The sequence below is a fragment of the Harpia harpyja genome, chromosome 14 (assembly GCF_026419915.1).
Source record: "Harpia harpyja isolate bHarHar1 chromosome 14, bHarHar1 primary haplotype, whole genome shotgun sequence".
Classification (NCBI taxonomy): Eukaryota; Metazoa; Chordata; class Aves; order Accipitriformes; family Accipitridae; genus Harpia; species Harpia harpyja.
In genome coordinates, this window is record NC_068953.1 from 40,007,013 (window position 1) to 40,030,315 (window position 23,303).

The 23,303-nt window shown below is 55.2% G+C and overlaps 3 non-coding genes across 3 annotated transcripts; 2 read left to right on the top strand and 1 right to left on the bottom strand.

The window, feature by feature from the left end:
• The first annotated feature begins 2,646 nt into the window (after positions 1–2,646).
• On the top strand, positions 2,647–2,718 carry TRNAM-CAU (transfer RNA methionine (anticodon CAU)). The gene has a single exon. It is a non-coding gene; the product is annotated as a tRNA-Met (tRNA).
• A 4,324-nt stretch (positions 2,719–7,042) lies between these two features.
• Positions 7,043–7,125, top strand: TRNAL-CAG (transfer RNA leucine (anticodon CAG)). Its single transcript has one exon. It is a non-coding gene; the product is annotated as a tRNA-Leu (tRNA).
• Positions 7,126–20,182: 13,057 nt separating this feature from the next.
• Positions 20,183–20,265, bottom strand: TRNAL-CAG (transfer RNA leucine (anticodon CAG)). The gene has a single exon. It is a non-coding gene; the product is annotated as a tRNA-Leu (tRNA).
• Positions 20,266–23,303: the final 3,038 nt, after the last annotated feature.

The window sequence follows — 23,303 nt, forward strand, 5'->3', positions numbered from 1 at the left end:
ATTCAAGAGCTGATCTCATTTCTTCTGCCAGTGTACCCAGCGCTTCTTGCATGTATGCTCAGGAAGCAGTGACTTTTCACTGCCTCCCCTGAGTACCCACTGGCAGAGGATAGTAGCAGGCTTATGAACTGGCCTGAGATGATAACATGGAGACGTGTGCTCAGCTGAGTTGTGGAGGGTGCCTTCCAAAACAGGCAGGGACAAGTTGCCTCTCTGAGCCTGAATCTCAGCGAGACTCGTGGCATTTGGAAGTCAGGTTTATGCCTCCTTTCCTTTTGCTGATGCACCTTGCTACTCACAGGTGTTTTGGAGGCAAGAAGCACCTAAGCTGCTCAGCAGTAAAGCAAGGCCTCCTACGTGCAAGCATGCAGCCAAGCACAAAGCTAGATCCAGTGTCACTGTTTAGTCTTGCAGATTATGCATTACTCTCCCCAGCGCTGCACCACCAACACCTCTCAGCGGTCACTGCTGCTCCAGGTGCATGAATTTTGGACGAGGGGCACATCTTCCCCTGACCGAACGCTGTTGCTTCTGCTTTCTCTCTTGGTCCAATCCGGCAGCAAGTGGAAAGCCTTCTGCAAGGTGTCCTTCCTCTGCAGCAGACCTTGATGTCTGCATGCTAGGTGTGCTTACAGGGATGCCACCAGTGTCTTTGTGTGGCTGATTCCCACTTCTGCACAGCTAGGGGCTCTGTCAGCCCTGCCAAAGGGACACTGAGGTGATTAAGGACTTGGCTCATCCGTCATACAAGGACAGGCTGGGGCAGCTGGGTTTGGTTAGCCTGGGGAAGGGAAGGCTGAGGGTGCTGAAGAGTGGACAGGTAGATTAAAGGAGAGTGAGCCATCCTCTTGTCAGTGGTGCCCAGTGGGAGGGCAAGAAACAATGGACAGAGGTGGAAATACGAGAAATGTCTCACACAAAGTAACCCCATTTTACTGCGGGGGTGGTCAAAGACCAGTGTCCCAGTTGGTGAGATGTGATTGTTAATACGGACATTTGAGTTAACGTCTCAGTCCTCTCAATTGTTGTACAGAGTCTTCGTATGAAAAACAGCCATTGCAATTCTCTCTTTCATTGGTGTTGTGGGAAGAAACTCCAGGGGATGGGTATGGAGTGGAAAGGAGGAAAGCGCTGGTTTTCATGTCTGGACGTAGGCAGCGTGATTGCCAGATGGGGTTAGGGTGGGCATTTCAGTAGGAAACTGAGCACGCACAATCACAATCCTGCTCTTCATAACTCCACCTATTTGTAGCACTGCCGATGACAGGGTGGGAGTCTGTAAATACTGTGCTAGCACAACCCCACCACCCAGACTAGGTTTTGACTATCAGCACAGCAAAGAACGTTGCATTTTTTGCTTTAAGCAACCCTGGAATCAGAGACTTGAGAAGCTTTGTCCCCTTTAGGTAGAGAGTCTAGTTGAGAGAGGCTCCCTTGGCCCACAGGCCATAAGCTGCAAGAGAAGTGAGGGTATCTCATTTCTTAGTTACCAAGAACATCGTTACACCCAATTCCAGTAAACTTCAGGATGTCTCTGCAATGCCGGAGCCTGGACAGGTTAGGTCAGCATCTCCAGGGTGATTTCAGATCTGACAGACAGGCCTCTGAGCCACTACATCCACCCCATCTAACGCCCGTAAGTAACTATACCGTGCAGCACTTCCCCCAAGTAAGTATATGCTCTAAGTTTCAGCAATCCCACTGGTTACATTCTATGGTCCCTTGAATTTTTACTCTGAGGGACTGGACGTGTATCTTGAAGGCATCTGTCAGTCCTCTAAAGAGGGGTTTAAGGTGGCTAGGGTTGAGCAGGGCAGCCATGCAGATGATAAACCAACGGGAGATTTGTCTTTCAAAAAAACCCCAGGTATACAGCCACGGCCAGAACAGCAATCAACCTGAATCTAGTATAAAGCCCCTCCACCTGCACGGGACATTGGTTTAGAACAATGAAGATTAACACCCCACTGAGCATCTGTCCACACCACCTGCCCAGGAGAAGCACATAGTGATCTTGGGAGCAATAGTAACTGATTAGCCCACCCCTTAACATGAGTAATTTGCTTGGTCGACACAACTGTATTGTAAACATATACCAGCCCTGCTTTCCTCTGTCTCGCGGTCCTCCATGCATTAGGCTGGGGCACCACTATGTGCACAGCCAAACTAGGAGGATTAATTCCCTTGGTAATTCTATGCTTGGTAATGCTACGCGTCCTCGTGTCCCTCCTCGGCCGGCAAAGAAGGGACGTTGACGCCGGGCACAGTCCCACAGCCCCCTGGGAGCTGGATTTCTGTGCAGGGTGGCAGCCCTCCTGAGCTCGCTGGAGAGCAGCTCCCCTCCGCCCTGCAAAGCAACAAGGCTGCCCCCTCGCTCCGGGGTTTCCTTCAGTGCCTGCAGAGCCAGCTTGGGTGGTCAAGAAGAAAGTCCCCATCCAGGGTTATGGGCAGGAGATGTGGGGAGAAGGGCAAGGCAAGGCCCTTGAGCTCCGCAGCGAAGGCGCAAAGGAGGTGAACTTTCCTGAGAGCCAATTTTCTGGCCCGGGTGAGGGCACAGGACAGAGGAAGGGAAGGAGGCATGAGGGCTGGCAGTGCCAGGGAGCATCAGGCAGGGCCGTGGGAGGTGCCGGCAGAGGTGCTGGGGGGAGCAGAGTGGCGCAGCGGAAGCGTGCTGGGCCCATAACCCAGAGGTCGATGGATCGAAACCATCCTCTGCTAATTGTTGCTTTTTTTCCCTCCTCCTGACAGCTGCTGCCTCTCCCCGCAACTTTTAACCTGCACTGCTCTAGCTCTCTGGGCACCCATGGCCATGGCCCTCCTGTTCCCTCAGCCCCTTCTCTCTGCCACTGCCACCTTCTTTCTCCTTTGCCGCCTTAGGAGCCAGCACTCCCATAGTGCCCCTCGGCAAGGCAGACGGGAGGCTGTGGAGCAGCAGGCAGAGCTCCCCCCACAAGGAAGCGGGTGTCCTGGGGACACAGGCATTTCTCCCTTCCCATCCGGCAGCTCAATCCCAACTTCCCAGCTGCAAGCAGGGACCTCCAGGAATCTGCAGGTGGGGAGGAGGAGGAGGACAAGGCTGGTGCTACTTTGGGAAACACCAATGCAATCAGCTTGACCATCTGGGGGTTTTCTCCATCCTAGTCTGTTTGCTGCCGTGCTCACTCGCAGCTCCAGCCAGGAGCAGGGCTGAGTAGGTATTCCCAGTGGGCACTGTATTGGCCATACGTGGCTAGGTGTTGGTAGTGGTGGGGAGAGGGGCTGCTGCAGGGTGGCCTCTGTGGGGAAGAGCTGAGGGGCTGCCCTGCACCACACACACAGCTGGTTCCAGGGGCCTCCACAACACTGAGCCATCTGCAAAGCTTGTGGCACCCAGGGCACCCATGCTGGCTGGAGCAGGTGGATATTCCTGAAGGAACTGCAACCTGTGGAGAAGGCACGCCAGTGAAGACTTTTCCTGACGGGCCTGAAGCCTGTGGAAGAGCCCACGCTGAAAGAGATTTTTTCCTGTTCAGAAGCACAGCATGTGGAGAACCCATGCTGGAGTAGTCTGCAGTGAAGGAGCGCAGTTGAGCCTGGAAAAATTGGGAGGCATGGCGGAGTTTTCTTTGTCTTTTATTGCTCACTACAAGACAAAACACACATATAGCCCGAGCCTTTCCTTCTCTTCTGGCTGCTCAGCACTGGAATCCAGTGCTGGACACCCACCCCCTCACTCCCACGTGCACATCAGCAGGTGCTCTGAACCCTCGACTGTACCACAGGTCTGTGCAGAATCCAGGCCTGGAGCCCAGGCCTGGTTTGTCCAGTGTCCTGCTCCAACCCTGGGCAGTCCCTGATGCCAATCCACTCTCCTCACTGGCTAGTGCAGCTTGAGATTTCCCAGCAAATACCCCTCTCACACACACACACACACACAAACACACCCCCACCCCAACACAAGAAAAGCACAGTCTGACAGAAATGAGCTAGGAGTAGAATACAATGAAAACAAGACCAAGCGCATTCTTGTTCTTCACGTGTCTGCAAAGGGTTTCCAGGATGAGTTGCTCCTTCCCCTTCCCAGGGATCGAGGTGAGGCGGACCGGCCTGCTGTTGCCCCCATTCTCCTTTGCGCCTTTCGCAAAGATAGGAGTGACAATGACTTCCTTCCAGGACTCAGGAACCTCTCCCAGTTGTCGTGACCTTTCAAAGATAATTGAGAGTGGCCACCTCTATAGGTCTTTTTTGCCTGAGTGCTTCACGAGCTGGCAGCAGGAAGATAGCACGGGTATCTGCAGGTGAGCTCCCTGCTACCTGAGTGCCTGACTGGCCAGAAGCCAGAAGATCGCTTGCATGTTGACTGTGAGGTGGCCTCTGGCTCTGCAGGCAATGGGCCACCCACAGGCATATCGCTGTGCTAAGTGCTCGTCTTCATTCCAGAGTGGATACCACTGCACGGTATATCTTTTTATATCCAAACACTTCTTGGTCCAAAGGAAGCGGACAGTCCCTGAGAGGGAGATCTGAGAACAAGCGGGCATGACAGTGTCAAAAATGGCCGTCCGGCAATCACAAAGCAATAGGAGAACCCACAGGGGATGACGCTGTCAGAAGTTGCCTCTTCCCTTTGTTTAGCGAGTGGGGGCTTCCTTGCCTGACGTGCTTCTGGGTACACAGGTAGGGTTGGCTGGTCCTGACAGCCAATCACAGGTCTGCCTGAGAGCAGGTGGGCATGATGGGGTCCAGAAATGGCTGTCAGCCAATCAGAGAGCAGTATGAAAACATGGTGGTTATGGTGCTTAATAAGAAAATGGCAGCTGAAAGAAAATGGTGCCCCCCGTGTATGTAGGGGAAGGTACGTCCTGGTCACGTGTACTTCATCATTCATCAGTGCTGGCACGGGCATTCACCAAAGCAATCATCCATCCCCAAAACCAGGGGCAGCACAAGGCAGATTTTAGCCCAGGAACAGGTAACGCGCGGAGTCCTGCAAAACAAATTGTTTACGGGCACGCAGCACGGAATGTGGCGGATGCTCATATCCGACCAAGCATCATAGACCAAGAAACTTGTGCTAGGAATGATCCACCTGGCCTATTTGCACATTATATAGACAGAGAATTGCTACCCTAGCATTGCCTGCTTTTTACTTACTGATTGCTGAGCTACTACTACACACGTCTACAAGCTACGGACATATCCAGTGCCTAGGAAGAAACCCAGGCTGGTTGCTGTGCCTTTTTAATTCAGCCAAAGGGTACATCATGCAACCACACGCTAGCCCAGGACAGCGTGATTGTGACTCCGACTGGGGCAGACTCTGACCGCGCTACCTCAGCGTTATGCCCTCTGGTATTCCCCATGGGCACTGTATTGGCTACACATGGCAAGGTTTTGGTAGTGGAGGGGTCAGGGGGTGCTGCAGAATGGCCTCTGTGGGAAGAGATAAGGGGCTGCCCTGTGTCAGACACAGTCAGTTCCAGCTCCACAGTGGACCCACCGCACAAGACAGCTGAGCTGTCGTCTACATTGGTGGCCCCCCTGTGAAAACATATTCCAGAAAGGGCAAAAGAGGCCAGGCAGAGAGAGCTGGAAGGAACAAAAAGAGTGGGAAAGAGCAGAGACACGTCCTGCTTGGGCGAGTAGAGGAGTCTGGTGTGAAGCACTGCAGTTGTCCCGGCACAGGGGAGAGGAAAGGCAGTGTTTTATGTTTGTCTTTTTTTTTTCTCACTACTTGCATCTGTTTTAATTGGCAAAGAATTAATTTTGCCCAAGTCAAGCCTGATTTTCCCACAAGAGTTTTTGCTAAGCCATGTCCGTGTGTTTATCTTGAGCCAAGAGATTTCTCAGTGTGTTTTCAGTGCTCCGCATCGCCCTGCGGGTGGGGAAAGTAGTGAGCAGCTGGGTGGGCGTTTGTCTGTGCTTAAACCACCACAGGTACGTACACGCAAACGCACACGCACCTGCATAGTACGTGCGCAGCTGGCCCACGTATGAACGCAGATGGGGAGCGTCACCATTAGCAGCACCCAGCAGCTGGAGTTTCCGTAGCCAAGAGCTCACACGCAGAGAAGCACACCCACGTGCCAGCAGCTTGAGGTCGTGTGTATGTGTGCAGGGGTCTGGAAGGAGGAGGCGGGATAGTCTGTGAAGCGGAGGAGCAGGCAAGAGGGCAGTTTGTGACCTGGCAGAGCAGGAGGCAGGCAAGACTGGGACGTGGAGGAGCAGGAGGGAGGCCAGGCTCTGGGCTGGAGGAGCGGGAGGCAGGAGTGGCCCAGGAGCGTTGGTGGTATAGTGGTGAGCATAGCTGCCTTCCAAGCAGTTGACCCCGGTGCGATTCCTGGCCAATGCAGACCAACTTTTCTTCTGCCTGGCTCCATAGTGCCTTCCCCATTTAGCAACAGCAGGCTGCAGGGGCTGCTTTGTACCATTCTGAGATTCTCAGGCAGTGTTGAAGCACTGCAGCAGGTGCCCGGAGAACTTTGGGATTCTCCATGCCTGGGTGTCACACTCGGTTTTCAGTGGGGCTCAGGCATTGAGCCACCTGCTCTAGCTTTGGGGCTAGCCCTGCTTTAGGCAGGCATTTGGACTAGTGACCGCCTGAGATGCCTTGCAGTCTAGCTCCTTCCATGAAGCAACAAGTCCCAGAGAGATCTGGGCCCTCCTTTTTCTGCACCATGCGCAATAAGTGAGCCTCTTCCCCACAGGAATGGGAGCTCAGTCGTTGCTCTGCACTTGGCGCATCCTCTGTGCTTTCACCATGACTCTCCAGCCTTGACATGATGTTGGCATGTGCAGAGACGTAATTTGTGATGGTTCCGTTGGTTGCTCCCGTGAACGACTGCCTCGGCCTTTGCAAGGAGCTGCCCCTGTGCTGGCTACTGTGCAGTCCTGAAGTGTGTGTAGGTGCTGCAGTCGCCTGTCAGCCGCCCTTGGTGGGAGCAGGGCAAGGGCGCTCCCAGGATACGGCTCCCCCTGCAGCAGTGCCAGGAGGAGGCTGGCTGAGGTGGACTGGCTCTGGCAGCTGCAGGGGGCGGACCAGCAGCAGCAGCGGCAGCAGCGGGTCAGGATGGCCGAGTGGTCTAAGGCGCTGCATTCAGGTTGCAGTCTCCCTGGGAGACGTGGGTTCGAGTCCCACTCCTGACAGGCTTGTCTTTCTCTTGGTTTCCTTCCCTTTCCCCCCCTGAGGGGATGGTCTTGCTCCTCTAGGCGTTCTGGAGGTTAGGGCTTGCTGCATAGCCTAACCACCACCACTGCCGGTGGCTTAGCACAGAGATGCTGCTAGAGAGTCCCTACGCAATTCCACTTTTCCACTCTCCCCTACAAAACGCACATTCTGCATGCCTCTCGCCTAGAATGTGGACCTTTGGGCATTCTTCAAACATTCACCCACTAAACCCTCTCTCCCTGCTTCCACTTTCCCCTCCAACAACCCTTCTGGTTGGAGGGCATTTCAGGGACTCAGAGAGTGCATCCTCCTGCTTCAGGCAGGCTCCCACCAGCTGATCAGTGCTTTGTCCTTTCGGGTCATAAAATACCTTGAGGACAGATGCTTCACAGCCTCTCTGGACCCCTGTTCCCATGCTTAGGCACCCTCCGGGTGATCATTTTTGAATGTGTAGCCAGTCACAAACTGCCTGCTCAATTTCTGACCATGGCTCTCATCCTCCAGCCATCGCAGGAACTCCTATTAGATCCCCGCTAAGCATTTTCTTCTCCCAGCTGAGCAAGCCTTGGGTCCTCTGCCTCTCCTTACAAGGCCAGAGCCCTCTGCCCCTGACTATGCTAGGGATCCTCCGCTGAACTTGCTCCAGTTTATCATCACCTTTCCTTGGTTCCCCAGATAGTCCTTCTTCCCCCGTTTTGGAGACGGGGCAACTTTTCCCTCTCCTTAGTCATCAGGGAGCTCCTCTGCCCTCTGCTCCCAAAGCTGGAGAGCCCCTGCGATGCGTCCTTCCCTCTTTCAGGCCCAGTGGCACATTGTGTAGGTGCCAATCCAGCACTAGGCATTGACCAGCAGGATTTCAACCCAGAAAGTTTCCCCAAACTGGCAGTTCCTCACCAGGAAACATGGACAGCACCAGTGGGAAGAGGGGCAGGTGGGAGTAAAGGCCCACCAGTAAGAGGCCAACAGGGGCATGGCAGGCTCTCTCTAACACTGCTGACAGGACAGAGGCATCCTCACGCAATGCCACCACAGGCTGCACGAGCACTGGTGGCATTTTTCAGAAGGACCGCAGTCAGGAAGTATGAGCCACAGAAGAGGTCCTCCTGTGCACACAGGAAGAGGAAGAGGAAGAGGAAGAGGGGACACGCACAGGGTGGTATCAGAGCATGCCGGAGCGTGTCGGGATTGAGGGAGATGCTGAAGGAGCTGGGATTGTTCAGCCTGGAGAAGAGAAGGTGAGGGGGCTTCTGCTGTATGAAGGTGGCTCTCTGGCTTGCCAAGGCCTGCCCTCGGCCAGAAAGACCTGGGGAGTGCAGGACCCAGGAGTGGCGTGGCCTCCTGCGTGAGCCTGCCTGGCCTGAGCTGCAGCTCCCAGGGGCTGGGGAGCTCTGGGAGATCTCTGGCCGCCCATTGAAGCCTGTAAGGGGGGCACAAAGTGTCCTCCCCGCAGTGTCCCGCAGGGAGGAGCAGCATCGGAGGCTACAGTGGACGGAACATTTGCCGTGACCTTGGGGAAGCAAAGAGTCTGGGCACCACGGCAGCCCCAGCAGGCAGTGCTGCCAGGAAGGAAACCAAGGACAAAATGCCCCGAGCAAGGAAGCTGCCTTGTGGGCACTGGCCCACACAACCCACTGGCCCAGAATCCTTTCTCCCCGAGTGCTGGGTGAGACTAGCAGAGCCCCAGGAAGACCCTCCATTGCTTGGAGAAACGCTGTCTCAGCCCCAGAAGGGACATCCCTCCTCCTGCAGTGGCACAGCATCTGCATGGGAAAGGGCTGTCCCTTTCCCCGTGCTCCAGCCCCTGGAGCGCGGGGTCCCTCCACCTCTTTGCAAGACCTTCAGAGACTGGGCCCTGCTCTTGCTGCTCCCAGACACTCCTCCCACCCTGCTCGGTCCTGCGGATCCCAGGGATGGATGAGGAAAGCCCTCAGCAATGCTGCTTCTCCGGGACATGCTTTCAGATTTGTGACTCTGTGGAAATTTAACCCTTCTCCCGTGACTAGGTGTTTTTCATGCCTTCTCTGAATGTAGCTCGCCATTTGATATCTTAGGCTTGGGCATGGCAGCCTGGTCTGTCCTGCGGGTTCAGAAGTACCGGCTGCCAGCCCAGTGCTTTGGGCAGTCCAAAGGCACCAGGAGGCTGTGTCCTCAGTGTCCTGGGCTAAGTCTGAGATCCAGCAGAGTGTCCCCGCCTGTGTTTCCTCCTGTCTGACTGCTGGGAGGAAGGGCCCTGCTCTCACCACACAGACTCAAACCTTGGCCCAAGGAGGATAGCTCCAGTGCAGCTTCTCCCCACTGTGTGCATGGACCCTTGGCCAGGTGGACCCAGGGCATGTGGGAGAGTTGCCTTGAGCTAACAGTAGAATTCACCTAAGTCTGGACCAGTCTGGAGCAGCCTCAGGAGAGAAAAACCTCATTCTCACTGAGGGAAGGGCCGCTTTGGGGCAGAAGGGGACAGCGTGTCCTGGAAAAGAGGACCAGGGTCTGAAGTCAGCCAGCACTGTCCCACCAGAGGAAGGCAGTCCAGCTTGTGCAACCCATAACAAGCTGCCTTGGGTCCTCCTGCCAGCTCTTCCCTCTGTTGAACCTCATCCCGTGCCCTCTCTCTTGGTTGCCCCCTTCGGCAATGTCAGGAGCTTGGCTAGGACCGCAACCAAAAGTGAGGATATGTGGTTAACGGCTGCTTAGTATGAGGTACAAGGTGAGAACAGGAGAGGCAATAACTTACACAGGCAGATTGGGAGGCTGTCCAACATGGGGGTGAAGGGAGGCGGCAGCAGAGACCGCAAGTGCAAGTATCGAGCCACAGATCGCTGAGCCACGAATGTAGTCTGCAAGGTGCAACGTTGAAGAGGTTAAGCTGGAAAATTCATAAACAAGTCTAACGAGGAAAAAGCAAGATTCTCCCAGGTTACCAGCCTGGGTCTTGTAAGAGAGGGCATGCCAGCCTTGCACAAAGTGCTCTGCCACTCCCTTGAAAGATCCTGTGAGCAGAGACTGGCCCGGTAGCCCTGAAGGAAGGCTGCACTTGGTGATGCCCAGGGAGATGGAGAGACTGCCAGTCTCAGCCAGGAGCACGTGGCTCGGCAAGGGTGGCCACAGGGGAAAGACCACATCTGCCCAGGAGGTCCCATGGTGTAATGGTGAGCACTCTGGACTCTGAATCCAGCCATCTCAGTTCAAATCTCAGTGGGACCTTGAGCTTTCGGCTCCCTCACGGCTTTCCTCAGCATGATTACACATTTAGCTCTCTACAGCTACCTGAAGAGGGGGTTGTAGTGAGGTGGGTTCTGCTCTCTTCTGTCAGGTGGCTGGAGATAGGATGAGAGGAAATGGCCTCAAGTTGTGGCAAGGGAGATTTAAATTAGATATTAGGAAAAATTTCATTACTAAGAGGGTTGTCACACATTGGAATAGGCTGCCCAGGGAAGTGGTTGAGTCACCATCCCTGGAGGTATTCAAAAAACGTGTAGACGGGGTATTCCATAACATGGTTTAGTGGGCATAGATGATGGTTGAACTCGATGATCTTGAAGGTCTCTTCCAACATAAATGAATCTATGATTCTATGATTAGCACCCTTGACTTGCTGTCAGGTCAATGGTTTAATGCACTCTCATCTTCCTTCGTTTCCTGTGCTCCCAGTCCTGGGACCGACACCAGTGCCCCTTCTGCTGCCCTGTGCCCACCAAACCTCTGCAGCTTTCCTGAGCACTGGACCCCACCCCCTCTCTGCTCCCTTGGTCTGGATGGCTGCTCCTGGATGAGGGCATCCAGCAGTGGCTCAGAGAATCACACAACACCTCAGGTGGAGAGCATGCACTCCAAGCCTGGCTCAAAGCAGCCTCAAGTGGAGGAGGCTATTCAGGGCCTTGTCTGCTTGGATGTGGGACACCTCCCAAGATGGAGATGCTACAACACTCCCTGGGCGACCATTTCCCGTCTTTCATTACCACTGTGTGTGGCAGTACTTGTATTCCCACCCCTGTCCATTGATTCTGGTGCCATCCATTTCTCTGAGGCTTTTCTGTCTTTCTCTTGCCTGCTTGTTTATTTTCGGTGCTCTGGGATCAGTTCAGGGAGCTCCACCCACAACTGGCAGTGCCCCGTGCATGGGGACAGACGCACGGTCATGGGAGAGAGCAGGTTCTCCCTCGTCCTTTATCCTGGGGTGGGCTGGGATAGAGTTTACTTTCACAAGGAGCTGGAGGGGGCCCAGCCAGGACAGCTGACCCAAACTAGCCAAGGGGGTATTCGATACGGTATGATGTCATGCTCAGTATATAACTGGGGGAGCTGGCAATGGGGGCGGGGGGGAGAAGGGATCACAGCTCGGAAATGGGCTGAGCATCAGGTTCTGTGTGGTGAGCAATTGCATTGTGCATCACATGCATTATATATTCTTTGGAGAGCGAGCAGCCGTGTGGTGCTTACTTGCCAGCTGGGCTTAACCCACGACATCCTTGCAGCTATGTTGGCGAACTGAGGGGGGAGGAGAACAAACCACCACGAGCCTCCAGCTGTGCTGCACAAAGTCTTTAATGAGAAGGAGGAAATGCAGTGGCACGGAACAGAGACCGAGAAACACATCTGCAGGGTTCAGGGAGGCACAGAGAATGGCCCATTTCCCAAGGACAAGCTCCAGGCAAAGCGCTTGCCTTTCCCCATCCCAATCTACCCGGTGGCAATGCCAGCCCACCAAGAGCAGGCCCTAACTCCGGCACACTCCCTCCGTCAGCAGGAGGTTCAGCAAAGCAGAAGAGAACGAGCCCTTTCCTGAGGAGCTCAGAGCAAAGCAGAGCCCGAGGAGACACGGCGAGGCCTGCAGTGCAGCGAGGAGCAGCAGGCACAGGTCCCTTCTGCCAGGTGGGATGAGGACACTGAGCCCACCTGCAAGCCGTGGCTATGCTCCTGCTGCTGCAGGATGCCTGTCTTCCTTGGTGCTCCAAAGGGGAAGATCTGCTGGCTTCAGCAGTTCAGACCGCAGCGGGTGGGAGGCAGACACAGCCCTGACCCCCCCAGACCAAGGGAGCCCCCAGAAGAGATGGGAACCCCCCCGGCGCTGAGGGAGCTCCCAACAGCAGCTGACAGCGAGGATCCCACGGCTGTGCTCTGAGGGAAAGAGGTGAGGATGGGGCCCGGCAGGGTCACCACCACCGGGGAGGCCTGGATGGCCACCGTCGAGTCAGCGCAGCGGGCGACACAGGGCTCACTGCAGCTGCTTGCAAGTGGGGTTGGGCCGGAGGCGCCGCAGGGTGTTGGGAGACAGGGTCTGAAGCAAGACATCTCTCGGCGAGGGAGGCAAAGCTGAAACACAGAGCAGGCAGGGAGCACGAACCTCAATATCAGCCCGTCTGTTTCTCAGCTCTCTCCATGGACACTCTTTGTTTTCAAAACACCCAGTGTGCCTACAGTTCCCACAGCCCTCATCGTGCCCTCCAAGTTGCACGGCACAGGAAGGCTGACCCACTTTTGGAATAGGCCCCAGCGCAGTGGCGTTAAAGCGCCTGTGGAAAGACTGATCATACCCCATCTCCATTGTTGCTTTGAAGAAGACACTGGATGCACTTGGCCATGTGGTTAGAGACCATCAGCTAAAGGTGCACATTCTGGTGGGCAGACCCCCCTGCAGCTGAGCCCCATGGATCCCCTTCTGCTTGAAAGAACCCTCCTCTTCCCAGCTCTCCCCAGCCAGCCCTATCTGATGGGAAAGATGTTACAGCTCTTCAACAGTTGTATGGCAGGGCGAAGGCAGCCCAAGTATCTACCTTCGTAGCCACCATGACAGCAGTTCAGCCCACAGAGAGAGATGGAGCGGACTCAGGCTTACCTTGCTCCTCGAGGAAAGGGAGGCAAGAGAGGAGGATGCAGAGCCTGGAGCAGCGCAGGCTTTTATGCTGTGTCCCAGAGCCCTGGGGGGGCCACAAACATTCCTTGCTCATGAAGCATCTCAACACCTAGTAGTTGCAGCTTGCCGAGGCCTCTCTGGTGATTAAGCCCTTGCCTGTCTCACCTGAAATGTTTTGCTCCCACTGCGTATGGTCTAACATCAATATAATTAATTTGTCTGCAGCCCTGCTAAGACCTATTGACTCGGAGGTCTCAGGCTAGCTGTGCAGAGATCTTAAGTGACTGTGTCTTTCCCACACCCAAATTGACCTGTTTTACTCAGCAAGGTCATCCCAGAGGCCAGAGGCCTGGATGGCCTGCTTTTGAGGAGAGGCTTAGGGCAGGGAGCCAAAAGCTCACAGCCCTTTTTCCTGGGTGAGGGATGGGGTGGCCCATTCCATGCATTTCAAACTACAAAGGGACATCGGATCAGTCTCCCAGAGTACCTGGGAGTCATCGTGATGTGGAAGAGTTGGGAAAAACCCTGAACTCCAGGCAAACATGAGTCACCCTGCTGTGGACTTCAGTGCACACGTTGCCCCAGCCTGAGGCGTACCAGGGATACCAGAGCTTATAGTCCCAAAGCGCCGCTTTCGTCAAGGGCTTTTCCACACATTTTAGCACCATTCCTGAATCAACTGGTGCTTCTATGCAACCTCCTGCATTTGTGTCTTCCAGGGCATTGCCTTTTGGTGGTTGCTCAAGGGCTCATGTGACTCCCAGGTGCTCTGGGAGACTGATCCGATGTCCCTTTGAAATTTGAAATGCATGGAATGGGCCACCCCATCCCTCACCCAGGAAAAAGGGCTGTGAGCTTTTGGCTCCCTGCCCTGAGCCTCTCCTCAAAAGCAGGCCATCCAGGCCTCTGGCCTCTGGGATGACCTTGCTGAGCAAAACAGGTCAATTTGGGCGTGGGTCTCTTTCAGAGAAGGATGTGGGCATCTCTTTGATCACAAAACCATGCTGTGGTAGAGCCTGATGAGCGTAAGCTAGGTCCTCCTGGCTGTCACTCCGGCCCACAGGGGCCTTCCTTCCAGCCCACAAAGGACTTCCTTTGACGTTGAGCTTTGCCACATCGCTGGTGCGATGAGGCTCTTCTCCCATATGGGATTGTGCAGTCTTGACGTTCTGCTTAAACTTACTCACAGTCTCCCCTGTGTCTACTAGGTGTTGAGATGCTTCATGAGCAAGGAATGTTTGTGGCCCCCCCAGGGCTCTGGGACACAGCATAAAAGCCTGCGCTGCTCCAGGCTCTGCATCCTCCTCTCTTGCCTCCCTTTCCTCGAGGAGCAAGGTAAGCCTGAGTCCGCTCCATCTCTCTCTGTGGGCTGAACTGCTGTCATGGTGGCTACGAAGGTAGATACTTGGGCTGCCTTCGCCCTGCCATACAACTGTTGAAGAGCTGTAACATCTTTCCCATCAGATAGGGCTGGCTGGGGAGAGCTGGGAAGAGGAGGGTTCTTTCAAGCAGAAGGGGATCCATGGGGCTCAGCTGCAGGGGGGTCTGCCCACCAGAATGTGCACCTTTAGCTGATGGTCTCTAACCACATGGCCAAGTGCATCCAGTGTCTTCTTCAAAGCAACAATGGAGATGGGGTATGATCAGTCTTTCCACAGGCGCTTTAACGCCACTGCGCTGGGGCCTATTCCAAAAGTGGGTCAGCCTTCCTGTGCCGTGCAACTTGGAGGGCACGATGAGGGCTGTGGGAACTGTAGGCACACTGGGTGTTTTGAAAACAAAGAGTGTCCATGGAGAGAGCTGAGAAACAGACGGGCTGATATTGAGGTTCGTGCTCCCTGCCTGCTCTGTGTTTCAGCTTTGCCTCCCTCGCCGAGAGATGTCTTGCTTCAGACCCTGTCTCCCAACGCCCTGCGGCGCCTCCGGCCCAACCCCACTTGCAAGCAGCTGCAGTGAGCCCTGTGTCGCCCGCTGCGCTGACTCGACGGTGGCCATCCAGGCCTCCCCGGTGGTGGTGACCCTGCCGGGCCCCATCCTCACCTCTTTCCCTCAGAGCACAGCCGTGGGATCCTCGCTGTCAGCTGCTGTTGGGAGCTCCCTCAGCGCCGGGGGGGTTCCCATCTCTTCTGGGGGCTCCCTTGGTCTGGGGGGGTCAGGGCTGTGTCTGCCTCCCACCCGCTGCGGTCTGAACTGCTGAAGCCAGCAGATCTTCCCCTTTGGAGCACCAAGGAAGACAGGCATCCTGCAGCAGCAGGAGCATAGCCACGGCTTGCAGGTGGGCTCAGTGTCCTCATCCCACCTGGCAGAAGGGACCTGTGCCTGCTGCTCCTCGCTGCACTGCAGGCCTCGCCGTGTCTCCTCGGGCTCTGCTTTGCTCTGAGCTCCTCAGGAAAGGGCTCGTTCTCTTCTGCTTTGCTGAACCTCCTGCTGACGGAGGGAGTGTGCCGGAGTTAGGGCCTGCTCTTGGTGGGCTGGCATTGCCACCGGGTAGATTGGGATGGGGAAAGGCAAGCGCTTTGCCTGGAGCTTGTCCTTGGGAAATGGGCCATTCTCTGTGCCTCCCTGAACCCTGCAGATGTGTTTCTCGGTCTCTGTTCCGTGCCACTGCATTTCCTCCTTCTCATTAAAGACTTTGTGCAGCACAGCTGGAGGCTCGTGGTGGTTTGTTCTCCTCCCCCCTCAGTTCGCCAACATAGCTGCAAGGATGTCGTGGGTTAAGCCCAGCTGGCAAGTAAGCACCACACGGCTGCTCGCTCTCCAAAGAATATATAATGCATGTGATGCACAATGCAATTGCTCACCACACAGAACCTGATGCTCAGCCCATTTCCGAGCTGTGATCCCTTCTCCCCCCCGCCCCCATTGCCAGCTCCCCCAGTTATATACTGAGCATGACATCATACCGTATCGAATACCCCCTTGGCTAGTTTGGGTCAGCTGTCCTGGCTGGGCCCCCTCCAGCTCCTTGTGAAAGTAAACTCTATCCCAGCCCACCCCAGGATAAAGGACGAGGGAGAACCTGCTCTCTCCCATGACCGTGCGTCTGTCCCCATGCACGGGGCACTGCCAGTTGTGGGTGGAGCTCCCTGAACTGATCCCAGAGCACCGAAAATAAACAAGCAGGCAAGAGAAAGACAGAAAAGCCTCAGAGAAATGGATGGCACCAGAATCAATGGACAGGGGTGGGAATACAAGTACTGCCACACACAGTGGTAATGAAAGACGGGAAATGGTCGCCCAGGGAGTGTTGTAGCATCTCCATCTTGGGAGGTGTCCCACATCCAAGCAGACAAGGCCCTGAATAGCCTCCTCCACTTGAGGCTGCTTTGAGCCAGGCTTGGAGTGCATGCTCTCCACCTGAGGTGTTGTGTGATTCTCTGAGCCACTGCTGGATGCCCTCATCCAGGAGCAGCCATCCAGACCAAGGGAGCAGAGAGGGGGTGGGGTCCAGTGCTCAGGAAAGCTGCAGAGGTTTGGTGGGCACAGGGCAGCAGAAGGGGCACTGGTGTCGGTCCCAGGACTGGGAGCACAGGAAACGAAGGAAGATGAGAGTGCATTAAACCATTGACCTGACAGCAAGTCAAGGGTGCTAATCATAGAATCATAGATTCATTTATGTTGGAAGAGACCTTCAAGATCATCGAGTTCAACCATCATCTATGCCCACTAAACCATGTTATGGAATACCCCGTCTACACGTTTTTTGAATACCTCCAGGGATGGTGACTCAACCACTTCCCTGGGCAGCCTATTCCAATGTGTGACAACCCTCTTAGTAATGAAATTTTTCCTAATATCTAATTTAAATCTCCCTTGCCACAACTTGAGGCCATTTCCTCTCATCCTATCTCCAGCCACCTGACAGAAGAGAGCAGAACCCACCTCACTACAACCCCCTCTTCAGGTAGCTGTAGAGAGCTAAATGTGTAATCATGCTGAGGAAAGCCGTGAGGGAGCCGAAAGCTCAAGGTCCCACTGAGATTTGAACTGAGATGGCTGGATTCAGAGTCCAGAGTGCTCACCATTACACCATGGGACCTCCTGGGCAGATGTGGTCTTTCCCCTGTGGCCACCCTTGCCGAGCCACGTGCTCCTGGCTGAGACTGGCAGTCTCTCCATCTCCCTGGGCATCACCAAGTGCAGCCTTCCTTCAGGGCTACCGGGCCAGTCTCTGCTCACAGGATCTTTCAAGGGAGTGGCAGAGCACTTTGTGCAAGGCTGGCATGCCCTCTCTTACAAGACCCAGGCTGGTAACCTGGGAGAATCTTGCTTTTTCCTCGTTAGACTTGTTTATGAATTTTCCAGCTTAACCTCTTCAACGTTGCACCTTGCAGACTACATTCGTGGCTCAGCGATCTGTGGCTCGATACTTGCACTTGCGGTCTCTGCTGCCGCCTCCCTTCACCCCCATGTTGGACAGCCTCCCAATCTGCCTGTGTAAGTTATTGCCTCTCCTGTTCTCACCTTGTACCTCATACTAAGCAGCCGTTAACCACATATCCTCACTTTTGGTTGCGGTCCTAGCCAAGCTCCTGACATTGCCGAAGGGGGCAACCAAGAGAGAGGGCACGGGATGAGGTTCAACAGAGGGAAGAGCTGGCAGGAGGACCCAAGGCAGCTTGTTATGGGTTGCACAAGCTGGACTGCCTTCCTCTGGTGGGACAGTGCTGGCTGACTTCAGACCCTGGTCCTCTTTTCCAGGACACGCTGTCCCCTTCTGCCCCAAAGCGGCCCTTCCCTCAGTGAGAATGAGGTTTTTCTCTCCTGAGGCTGCTCCAGACTGGTCCAGACTTAGGTGAATTCTACTGTTAGCTCAAGGCAACTCTCCCACATGCCCTGGGTCCACCTGGCCAAGGGTCCATGCACACAGTGGGGAGAAGCTGCACTGGAGCTATCCTCCTTGGGCCAAGGTTTGAGTCTGTGTGGTGAGAGCAGGGCCCTTCCTCCCAGCAGTCAGACAGGAGGAAACACAGGCGGGGACACTCTGCTGGATCTCAGACTTAGCCCAGGACACTGAGGACACAGCCTCCTGGTGCCTTTGGACTGCCCAAAGCACTGGGCTGGCAGCCGGTACTTCTGAACCCGCAGGACAGACCAGGCTGCCATGCCCAAGCCTAAGATATCAAATGGCGAGCTACATTCAGAGAAGGCATGAAAAACACCTAGTCACGGGAGAAGGGTTAAATTTCCACAGAGTCACAAATCTGAAAGCATGTCCCGGAGAAGCAGCATTGCTGAGGGCTTTCCTCATCCATCCCTGGGATCCGCAGGACCGAGCAGGGTGGGAGGAGTGTCTGGGAGCAGCAAGAGCAGGGCCCAGTCTCTGAAGGTCTTGCAAAGAGGTGGAGGGACCCCGCGCTCCAGGGGCTGGAGCACGGGGAAAGGGACAGCCCTTTCCCATGCAGATGCTGTGCCACTGCAGGAGGAGGGATGTCCCTTCTGGGGCTGAGACAGCGTTTCTCCAAGCAATGGAGGGTCTTCCTGGGGCTCTGCTAGTCTCACCCAGCACTCGGGGAGAAAGGATTCTGGGCCAGTGGGTTGTGTGGGCCAGTGCCCACAAGGCAGCTTCCTTGCTCGGGGCATTTTGTCCTTGGTTTCCTTCCTGGCAGCACTGCCTGCTGGGGCTGCCGTGGTGCCCAGACTCTTTGCTTCCCCAAGGTCACGGCAAATGTTCCGTCCACTGTAGCCTCCGATGCTGCTCCTCCCTGCGGGACACTGCGGGGAGGACACTTTGTGCCCCCCTTACAGGCTTCAATGGGCGGCCAGAGATCTCCCAGAGCTCCCCAGCCCCTGGGAGCTGCAGCTCAGGCCAGGCAGGCTCACGCAGGAGGCCACGCCACTCCTGGGTCCTGCACTCCCCAGGTCTTTCTGGCCGAGGGCAGGCCTTGGCAAGCCAGAGAGCCACCTTCATACAGCAGAAGCCCCCTCACCTTCTCTTCTCCAGGCTGAACAATCCCAGCTCCTTCAGCATCTCCCTCAATCCCGACACGCTCCGGCATGCTCTGATACCACCCTGTGCGTGTCCCCTCTTCCTCTTCCTCTTCCTCTTCCTGTGTGCACAGGAGGACCTCTTCTGTGGCTCATACTTCCTGACTGCGGTCCTTCTGAAAAATGCCACCAGTGCTCGTGCAGCCTGTGGTGGCATTGCGTGAGGATGCCTCTGTCCTGTCAGCAGTGTTAGAGAGAGCCTGCCATGCCCCTGTTGGCCTCTTACTGGTGGGCCTTTACTCCCACCTGCCCCTCTTCCCACTGGTGCTGTCCATGTTTCCTGGTGAGGAACTGCCAGTTTGGGGAAACTTTCTGGGTTGAAATCCTGCTGGTCAATGCCTAGTGCTGGATTGGCACCTACACAATGTGCCACTGGGCCTGAAAGAGGGAAGGACGCATCGCAGGGGCTCTCCAGCTTTGGGAGCAGAGGGCAGAGGAGCTCCCTGATGACTAAGGAGAGGGAAAAGTTGCCCCGTCTCCAAAACGGGGGAAGAAGGACTATCTGGGGAACCAAGGAAAGGTGATGATAAACTGGAGCAAGTTCAGCGGAGGATCCCTAGCATAGTCAGGGGCAGAGGGCTCTGGCCTTGTAAGGAGAGGCAGAGGACCCAAGGCTTGCTCAGCTGGGAGAAGAAAATGCTTAGCGGGGATCTAATAGGAGTTCCTGCGATGGCTGGAGGATGAGAGCCATGGTCAGAAATTGAGCAGGCAGTTTGTGACTGGCTACACATTCAAAAATGATCACCCGGAGGGTGCCTAAGCATGGGAACAGGGGTCCAGAGAGGCTGTGAAGCATCTGTCCTCAAGGTATTTTATGACCCGAAAGGACAAAGCACTGATCAGCTGGTGGGAGCCTGCCTGAAGCAGGAGGATGCACTCTCTGAGTCCCTGAAATGCCCTCCAACCAGAAGGGTTGTTGGAGGGGAAAGTGGAAGCAGGGAGAGAGGGTTTAGTGGGTGAATGTTTGAAGAATGCCCAAAGGTCCACATTCTAGGCGAGAGGCATGCAGAATGTGTGTTTTGTAGGGGAGAGTGGAAAAGTGGAATTGCGTAGGGACTCTCTAGCAGCATCTCTGTGCTAAGCCACCGGCAGTGGTGGTGGTTAGGCTATGCAGCAAGCCCTAACCTCCAGAACGCCTAGAGGAGCAAGACCATCCCCTCAGGGGGGGAAAGGGAAGGAAACCAAGAGAAAGACAAGCCTGTCAGGAGTGGGACTCGAACCCACGTCTCCCAGGGAGACTGCAACCTGAATGCAGCGCCTTAGACCACTCGGCCATCCTGACCCGCTGCTGCCGCTGCTGCTGCTGGTCCGCCCCCTGCAGCTGCCAGAGCCAGTCCACCTCAGCCAGCCTCCTCCTGGCACTGCTGCAGGGGGAGCCGTATCCTGGGAGCGCCCTTGCCCTGCTCCCACCAAGGGCGGCTGACAGGCGACTGCAGCACCTACACACACTTCAGGACTGCACAGTAGCCAGCACAGGGGCAGCTCCTTGCAAAGGCCGAGGCAGTCGTTCACGGGAGCAACCAACGGAACCATCACAAATTACGTCTCTGCACATGCCAACATCATGTCAAGGCTGGAGAGTCATGGTGAAAGCACAGAGGATGCGCCAAGTGCAGAGCAACGACTGAGCTCCCATTCCTGTGGGGAAGAGGCTCACTTATTGCGCATGGTGCAGAAAAAGGAGGGCCCAGATCTCTCTGGGACTTGTTGCTTCATGGAAGGAGCTAGACTGCAAGGCATCTCAGGCGGTCACTAGTCCAAATGCCTGCCTAAAGCAGGGCTAGCCCCAAAGCTAGAGCAGGTGGCTCAATGCCTGAGCCCCACTGAAAACCGAGTGTGACACCCAGGCATGGAGAATCCCAAAGTTCTCCGGGCACCTGCTGCAGTGCTTCAACACTGCCTGAGAATCTCAGAATGGTACAAAGCAGCCCCTGCAGCCTGCTGTTGCTAAATGGGGAAGGCACTATGGAGCCAGGCAGAAGAAAAGTTGGTCTGCATTGGCCAGGAATCGCACCGGGGTCAACTGCTTGGAAGGCAGCTATGCTCACCACTATACCACCAACGCTCCTGGGCCACTCCTGCCTCCCGCTCCTCCAGCCCAGAGCCTGGCCTCCCTCCTGCTCCTCCACGTCCCAGTCTTGCCTGCCTCCTGCTCTGCCAGGTCACAAACTGCCCTCTTGCCTGCTCCTCCGCTTCACAGACTATCCCGCCTCCTCCTTCCAGACCCCTGCACACATACACACGACCTCAAGCTGCTGGCACGTGGGTGTGCTTCTCTGCGTGTGAGCTCTTGGCTACGGAAACTCCAGCTGCTGGGTGCTGCTAATGGTGACGCTCCCCATCTGCGTTCATACGTGGGCCAGCTGCGCACGTACTATGCAGGTGCGTGTGCGTTTGCGTGTACGTACCTGTGGTGGTTTAAGCACAGACAAACGCCCACCCAGCTGCTCACTACTTTCCCCACCCGCAGGGCGATGCGGAGCACTGAAAACACACTGAGAAATCTCTTGGCTCAAGATAAACACACGGACATGGCTTAGCAAAAACTCTTGTGGGAAAATCAGGCTTGACTTGGGCAAAATTAATTCTTTGCCAATTAAAACAGATGCAAGTAGTGAGAAAAAAAAAAGACAAACATAAAACACTGCCTTTCCTCTCCCCTGTGCCGGGACAACTGCAGTGCTTCACACCAGACTCCTCTACTCGCCCAAGCAGGACGTGTCTCTGCTCTTTCCCACTCTTTTTGTTCCTTCCAGCTCTCTCTGCCTGGCCTCTTTTGCCCTTTCTGGAATATGTTTTCACAGGGGGGCCACCAATGTAGACGACAGCTCAGCTGTCTTGTGCGGTGGGTCCACTGTGGAGCTGGAACTGACTGTGTCTGACACAGGGCAGCCCCTTATCTCTTCCCACAGAGGCCATTCTGCAGCACCCCCTGACCCCTCCACTACCAAAACCTTGCCATGTGTAGCCAATACAGTGCCCATGGGGAATACCAGAGGGCATAACGCTGAGGTAGCGCGGTCAGAGTCTGCCCCAGTCGGAGTCACAATCACGCTGTCCTGGGCTAGCGTGTGGTTGCATGATGTACCCTTTGGCTGAATTAAAAAGGCACAGCAACCAGCCTGGGTTTCTTCCTAGGCACTGGATATGTCCGTAGCTTGTAGACGTGTGTAGTAGTAGCTCAGCAATCAGTAAGTAAAAAGCAGGCAATGCTAGGGTAGCAATTCTCTGTCTATATAATGTGCAAATAGGCCAGGTGGATCATTCCTAGCACAAGTTTCTTGGTCTATGATGCTTGGTCGGATATGAGCATCCGCCACATTCCGTGCTGCGTGCCCGTAAACAATTTGTTTTGCAGGACTCCGCGCGTTACCTGTTCCTGGGCTAAAATCTGCCTTGTGCTGCCCCTGGTTTTGGGGATGGATGATTGCTTTGGTGAATGCCCGTGCCAGCACTGATGAATGATGAAGTACACGTGACCAGGACGTACCTTCCCCTACATACACGGGGGGCACCATTTTCTTTCAGCTGCCATTTTCTTATTAAGCACCATAACCACCATGTTTTCATACTGCTCTCTGATTGGCTGACAGCCATTTCTGGACCCCATCATGCCCACCTGCTCTCAGGCAGACCTGTGATTGGCTGTCAGGACCAGCCAACCCTACCTGTGTACCCAGAAGCACGTCAGGCAAGGAAGCCCCCACTCGCTAAACAAAGGGAAGAGGCAACTTCTGACAGCGTCATTCCCCGTGGGTTCTCCTATTGCTTTGTGATTGCCGGACGGCCATTTTTGACACTGTCATGCCCGCTTGTTCTCAGATCTCCCTCTCAGGGCCTGTCCGCTTCCTTTGGACCAAGAAGTGTTTGGATATAAAAAGATATACCGTGCAGTGGTATCCACTCTGGAATGAAGACGAGCACTTAGCACAGCGATATGCCTGTGGGTGGCCCATTGCCTGCAGAGCCAGAGGCCACCTCACAGTCAACATGCAAGCGATCTTCTGGCTTCTGGCCAGTCAGGCACTCAGGTAGCAGGGAGCTCACCTGCAGATACCCGTGCTATCTTCCTGCTGCCAGCTCGTGAAGCACTCAGGCAAAAAAGACCTATAGAGGTGGCCACTCTCAATTATCTTTGAAAGGTCACGACAACTGGGAGAGGTTCCTGATTCCTGGAAGGAAGTCATTGTCACTCCTATCTTTGCGAAAGGCGCAAAGGAGAATGGGGGCAACAGCAGGCCGGTCCGCCTCACCTCGATCCCTGGGAAGGGGAAGGAGCAACTCATCCTGGAAACCCTTTGCAGACACGTGAAGAACAAG